Consider the following 7797-nt stretch of genomic DNA (forward strand, 5'->3'; position numbering starts at 1 on the left):
CCCCAGAGGAGTGCGACAGGCTTCGGTAGCCGGCACAATTCCTATTCTCGCCGCTAGATGGGGGTTTCATTCATTCCATTCCTGACCCGGTCGAATGACTGGAAACAGGCAGTGGATTTTCATTCGTTAGCAGGCAGGTTTCACTTTCTCTATTTTAGGCCTAGAGATACTTAGTTCACTACAGATCAGGTAGTGGTCTGTATCATCGAAAAATCCCCGAATAACTCATACATTCCTGACAGACATCCTTAATTTGAAGTCGTTTAAGATATAGTCCATTATGGATTTAGTACCCCTAGCCTCCCATATGCTGCGGTGTATAGCCGTATGCTTGAAGAATGTATTCGTATCTGATAAACCTATACTAGCACAGAAGTCCAGCAAACGCTTTCCATTCCTATTAGCTTCCATATCTTCCCCACATTTGCCAATCACCCTTTCGTATCCTTCAGTTCTACTTCCAGCTCTCGCTTGAAATCGCCCATTAGCACTATCCTACCCTTGCTGTTGACCCTGACTACGATGTCACTCAATGCTTCATAAAACTTGTCAACTTCATCCTCATCTGGAACCTCACATGGTGAATACACTGAGACAATTCTCGTCGTAATTCCTCCAACTGCCAAATTTACCCGCATCATTCGCTCATTTACGTTCCTAAAGAAACTATGTTGAGTGCAATGGTATTCCTGATAAACAGCCCTACCCCACACTCTGCCCTTCCCTTTCTAACACCCGTCAAGTACACTTTATAATCTTCTATCTCTTCCTCGTTATTTCCCCTTACCCGAATATCACTTACTCCTAACACATCCAGACACATCCTCTTTGCTGACTCAGCCATTTATACTTTCTTTCTTCCACAAGCCCCATTAATATGGATAGCTCTCTATTGAATTCCATTTCGTTCGCTAAGATGTTTTCAAGGTGTCCCCCGCCTGTCAAATGGGAGTGGGACTCCGTTACTCCCATAAATCCGAGGCTTGCTTAAAATGTTCTGAGCTCGGTAAATTCATGAAACAGAATGCTACCCTACTTACACATAATTCAATCAGGATCTCTCCTCTAACGGGTTAGGGAGATGTCCGAGAAGGCCCAGTGCCTACTAGGCAACAGAACACATGCTGAACCTAGGTGACTGAAATGCTAATCGTTTCTGCAGAGCATACTGATGAACATGTCCTGTGAATATGAACTTTCTACCTCTAGTCTTTCAAGGTGTTCTGTTTTTTTATGAAGGTGAGTATTAATGCATAAATATCAACTCCCTGATAATGATAGTAAAGACAACTGTCACAATCCTCGTATCTTTTACCAATCAATCAATCAATCAATCAATCAATCAATCAATCAATCAATCAATCAATCAATCAATCAATCAATCAATCAATCAATCAATCAATCAATCAATCAATCAATCAATCAATCAATCAATCAATCAATCAATCAATCAATCAATCAATCAATCACCATTGATCTATATTTAGGGCAGTCGTCCAGGAGGCAGATTCTGCTATGTCCAGGCGGTTAGGGCCATGCAGCTGTGAGCTTGCATTCGGGAGATAGTGAGTTCAAAAATTTCGACAGCCCTGAAGATGGTTTATCGTAGTTTCCCATTTTCATATCAGACAACTTTAGGGGCCTTACCTTAATTACGGTCGCGGTCGGTCCTTTTTCACTCCTATTCCTTTCCTGTCGCATCGTCTCCATAAGACCTATCTGTGACAGTGCGACGTAAAGCAAATTGTAAATAATCTTAAATAATTTCAAAGAATTTGGAAATTTATCGAAAATCTCCTTTGGTAAATTATTCCAATTCCTAACTCATGTTTCTGTAAAGGAACATTTGTCCCAATTTGTCCTCTTGAATTCCACCTTTGTCTTCATACGTGATCTCCCCTTCTTTAAAAATCATCACTCAGTTTTATTCGTCTACTAATGTAACTCCACGCCATCTCTACAATGCCTGCTAGGAACGAACCGCTTAGTCGCACAGCTCGTTTCCTTCCTCTCCAGTCGTCCCAGTCCAAGCTTTGCAACATTTTCGTAACGAAATCAGAACTGAGATAAATATCCATAGAATGGATCAGTAGTGCGGCAGAACGCTCTACATCGCAACAATAAAACCTTTACAAAATACCTTTCATAAACCTATCTTTTTGACAATAACGTTATTTATAAACCATTCAATCGCTTTGTTTGAAGAAACGCCGGGATGTCGGAATTTCCTCCCCCAGGAGTCACTTTTACGCACTGGAGGCCGAGGACGCAGAGTTATTGTTGCATCTGAATATTCACAAATGCTGTCGACTTTAGGTGGGATCGAACCCGATATCTTGAGAAAAAGGGAGAACCATTAAACAACTGAGGTCGGCTTTATGAAAATGTAAAATATCTCTCTCTGCTGCGGAACACATACGTCAAATGAATAACATTTCCTGGATACTTTTGTTGCAATTCTGACCAGGATATTATGACTTCGGTAGTACCAGATAAACGTTAACATGGATATGGCGTGTTTAATGTAACTTCATTGCACGTGTCTGTTGTTTATTTGTAGATTCGTCCGTAAAACAGTCAATGCTATTTTGGGAGAGAATGGCCTTCACTATAGCCTCGCCCAGTGTACATTGCAGCATATGCACTTTCAGTGCAAAATAGAACATTACAGAAATGACTATTTTGTGTAGTTTAATAGAGCGCACTAATGTTAACTATGAAATAGTCGGTAGGCTATTATTATCATCGAGTTAAGTACACTTGTCCTGACGCGCCGCGCATCACCCGCCCGGGGGATCAATAACACATCGAACGTCGCGCCCTCTGGCTGGGATTCAAAACGTCGTGGATGGGAGAGACAACCCACTGTTGCCAGGTGATGGGATGCTGGGGAAGCTAACAGCAGCTCGCACAGTTCACGATCATTTTATATAAACAGGGCAATGGATAGTACTCGAATGGCAGACAGGATTCAGGATTGAATCTCAATGACATCCAGGATTCCTAAATCGACTATCATTGCCTCAGACCAAGTTTAAAATTGGATTTTTCCTACAGCATTTCATTATCATGATCCTACGGCTATTTTTCCCATTTGTTTGTATCGGCAGTCGATATCACTACTTTCATATCTAGCATTTGCGTGTTATGTATTGAGTCAATCCAGCTTTCATTCACATTTAATAACGGTTTCTTCCCCAGCCACCTTTATTAAATGTAAGTTAGAAAAATCAAAAACAAGACGCAACTAAGCTAATGCAGTTAATTCTGGGTTGCTATCAAAAGCATGTTACACTACGCAAATAAAACTATCCTTACATTACTGTGTTCTTCAAGAAGGCTTTATCAAATAGCGAGCATTTTGTCTACGCAGTTATGGCTCTGTCAGCTTGCCTTCTTGAGTTGGTAGGTTTGAATATCACTATCGGCAGCCCTGAAGATGGTTTGCCGTGGTCTTCCATTTTTCGCACCAGACACCTTGAACCTTAATTACGACCACAGTGAGTTGGTGTTACAATGGAACACTAGGATAAAAAGAGAAAAAACATTTATTAAGTCTGAGTGAAGGCTGTACTCCTCATGTCATAATATCCATGAGGAAAGTAATATCGACTGCGGATGCAAACAGATGGAGAAAATGTCAGGAGGATATAGATAACGAAATCTTGCATGATGGCTCAGAAATAAGGACGTTGGATGAACCTGTGCTTGTGAACTGATTTTTGAGGTTAATTGATGTCAGTCAAATTGAGGAGGATGGGTTACTAAGGAGAATAATGGACTCAACCATAGAGGATAAGATAAGTAGAGGGAGACTGATAAAGACGTATAGACTGTGTTTTCAATTATCTTAATTAAAATAAGTTGAGCAGAACGTTCGTCACAGTGTTAGATGCAATTATGGACACACTCAATATAACCTCAAGGATTTGCAGACTGAATAATCTGTCAGAATGAAATAATAAGTATGTATCTTCCAGAATTTATTTCCACAGAGTTTCTTCTTCCTCACTATTTTCAAACAATGGTTAAAGGAGGAGGGAGAGTATGGTCATACAAATTTAAATCCGGTTTATTCCTTCGTCCACTCCTCACTTACCAAATGTCAACTATCAAAATTTTCCTTCTAATTGACAGTAGAGGAGTCTATAACTGCAAGCACGATATCAACCAAATACTCGATGACGTATTTCCTAGATAACCAATACCATTTCAATTTGATTTATGTAAGAACATTTAGTGTGAATATTCTATAGTCTTGAAGAAAGTTAAATTAATGCAATTTCTGAATAATTTCATCTGAAAGTTTCATTGTTACAGCAATTCGCCCTGAAATATTTCTAGGGTTATCCTAAAGGATTGTATGTAAACTGAATTAAAATCTTCACATTCCGACGTCCTGGTGAAGATTCCGCTCTCATTAAGAAAGATGATGGCAATACATATGACAATACATACGTATGCGATTATATTCATTAATGAAAACTGATTTACACATGGATGGAGATACCTGTGTCATTTTAAATGTAAAGTCTCTGAGCCTTGGCTTAGCTAGCATCTAATTGCAGGCATCTGTGTAAAATTGAGTAAAACAATATACGAAATCCATGAGGTGTCTATCAGCAGGTGTCTATTCTTCAGGTGGCTATGGACCTGGAATTAAGTTTAGTGCACCCGCCCGAGGCCGAGTCCCAACCAGCATTCATCTCAGGGGTGTTACAGTTCGATATACGGCTCAAATAAGCAAATAAAAAATATGAAGATGCGGAATCACCAATTTATATTGTAACCGTTAAATACCACTCTAAGGGACATGTGATGATGCCCAACAAGTTATATAGGCCGTATTTGGTTGTAACAAGCTTTTTTGCCCAGTCCTGGATACGAGCGGCGCTACGCTAGCTCAAAGGAGGAATCTCTAATTGCGCGTACCCAGAGATAGATCTCTCAGTACAACGAAACCTTGGAATTACGCTCTCTATCTGACAAGCGAGAAGGAAACAGGATGCCACACTCTACTACTGCCTATGTCAGGAGGCGGAGTTAACTTTACAAGGTTCCAACTTGAGAACTGTATATTCTTACCGACTACCCTGCATATTCGTGGATACCAACCCACAAATTTCGAGCGTCGAGTAATAATAATAATAACAATAATAATAATAATAATAACAATAATAATAATAATTCGTTACAAGCCTTAGAAATTTATAAGTAAGGACTCATTGAAATCAGCATAATTTACAATATTTGATAATGTAAGATGTATAACCAACGGCCGTATTGAAATCAGCATAATTTACAATATTTGATAATGTAAGATGTATAACCAACGGCCGTAGCCGTATTGAAACACCGGATCCCGTGAGATCTCCGAAGTTAAGCAACATTGGGCGTGGTCAAGATTTGGATGGGTTTCCACGCGCTGTTGGGGGGGTAAGGGAATGGAGGAGGGGAAAGGAACTGGCTACCCTACCGTACGTAAATCTCCGGCTCAGGCACACCTCTGCGGAGGTTCGGACCTGCCTTCGGGCAGAATACACTCTTACCTTACCTTAAGTAGATGTATGACATAACGAGCGTATTATTAATGACGCACATTAGCCAGATTTTTGGGGGTAGGAACCATCTATCGTTAGCGTTTTTCTTGACAGAGATATGTGAGTAACCGTCTTCAACAACTTCGCGCACTGGAAGCCAAGTGAAAGCTTGTTAAATTACCAAAGAACCTGCGATGCGATTTACACGAAAGTAGATCAGTGAAAAGAGGAAGTCATGATCTACAAAATGAATATTTATACGACCTATGATCGCCGGGGGTTGAAACAGCGACCCTTAAAACAATAGAACGATCAATATGGTCGAGACAATTTACCTGTTGGAAAGGTGGGAACGAGCACGAGACCCACCCGGGATTGTTCAATACCATCCCGAGTACCTAACCCAAGACGTACTACAGTTAATGGAAGGAATGCGATACAGGATACGACATGTAGGGATTTGCCATCGATGCTATCATAAAACTTAGCTTCCTATTTATAGTCTCTTGACATTTATTAAGTCATTTCGCCAACTGACTTCCCTACTCGCCGTCAGCATCATCATACTAATTAATCCGTAATTGATTATTATTATTATTATTATTATTATTATTGGTGATAAATATTATCTTAACCTGTAGTCATCGTTGATTTATTATTTTATTTTATTATTTTAGTTTCATTTCACCATTATTATCATTAATAATTTTTTAAGTAATTATTATTATTATTATTATTATTATTATTATTATTATTATTATTATTATTATTATTATTATTATTATTATTATTATTATTATTATTATAGATTGTTTCACAGCATTTGACTATTATTATTAACCCTTAATTTATTATTATTATTATTCATTTTTATTTTTATTTCCTATTTTTAGAATTTAGTCACACATGTTAAATCCCAGATGGACGACTAAGATCCGAATTCACAATAACGGTAATCGAACCGCAATTTACGGGGACACCATGTCCTCCCAAGACAAATCGAAAATCCCATGGCATCCGGCAGCTGGGCCTCTCCATTCAGTCCTTGCGAGTGCTAAATTCTTCCTTCTTTCAAATTATTTCTTCTTTCCCTGGAACTCTTCATATTATTTTATTCATTATCCTCGGTGCGTGGAATTCTCTGCCACATAAAATATCGACTTTTAAATGCTGGCAGCATGGTGCTCGGAGGCCTAACGCCATTAGTAGTAGATTTAAAAAATTAAAAATCACGGAGGCCTCGGGATTCATCTTTCCATCATCAATATCAGTATGACTCAATTTCCTCTCGTACCGGAAGTTTGTCCCGCAAGACCTCAGAAAACGAAAATGGGCTTGACCCACACCGGGACTTCAACATGGTGTGGCCATCATATCCTAGTTCCTCTATCGTTTCTAAAATAATTATTTTGATCATTATCGGGTCCGAAAAAATTAAAATTCGTATACATTTTTAATTCAATTTTCCTGCACGAATTATGGGCTTCCACGTGCCACATGTTATCTCCCCATTTAATTTATTTTAAATAAATATTATAAATCAGGCCCGTGCCTTATTCACAAAGTATTATTATCACACACTAATTTAGACATAACCCGTGTCCACTTATCATCTCGATATTTTGAATGACGTCCACTGGCGAAACTTCGCGGCACACATAATCATTTATCTTTACATTAAAACAAGCGGACAGCAATCCTCTACATCAATATTAAAACTTGCTGGCAACCCGGTACCTCTGGATTATCATACAACATGCCTTAATATAGATAAAAAAATACGAGAACCTGACGTAAGTCAGTCAAACACATCTGGCGCAATTCTACCATGAAAACAAATTATTTTAAATGAATCATGCTCCTCCAGAATAAATGAATAAACAAAGTCAAGCACATGAAAAACAAAACAAACTCTAAATGACTCTAATAAAACAAACAAGAATATAAAGAATGTTTGATGTAATTATTTACATATTAATTTGTCCCTTTGTCTACCCATATGTGAATTGGACGAGCCTGAAATGGGCTCGCTTAACGTTACGATACCATAATTAAATAATATAATTCCCCCGTTAACGTTAGCAAATCTAGATAAATAAGTTGATATGGTACTTATCTCTGCCTGTAGTTTGCTACACAGGACGAGGAGCACATGACCTGTCCAGTTTAGCACGTTATCCTGCTTGTCTCAGTACCAGCATGTAGAGGTAATCCTTTACACTTTTCAAATTTGCACATAATAATTTGTAAAAATAAC

Source organism: Anabrus simplex, chromosome 2, assembly GCF_040414725.1.
Source record: "Anabrus simplex isolate iqAnaSimp1 chromosome 2, ASM4041472v1, whole genome shotgun sequence".
Taxonomy (NCBI): Eukaryota; Metazoa; Arthropoda; class Insecta; order Orthoptera; family Tettigoniidae; genus Anabrus; species Anabrus simplex.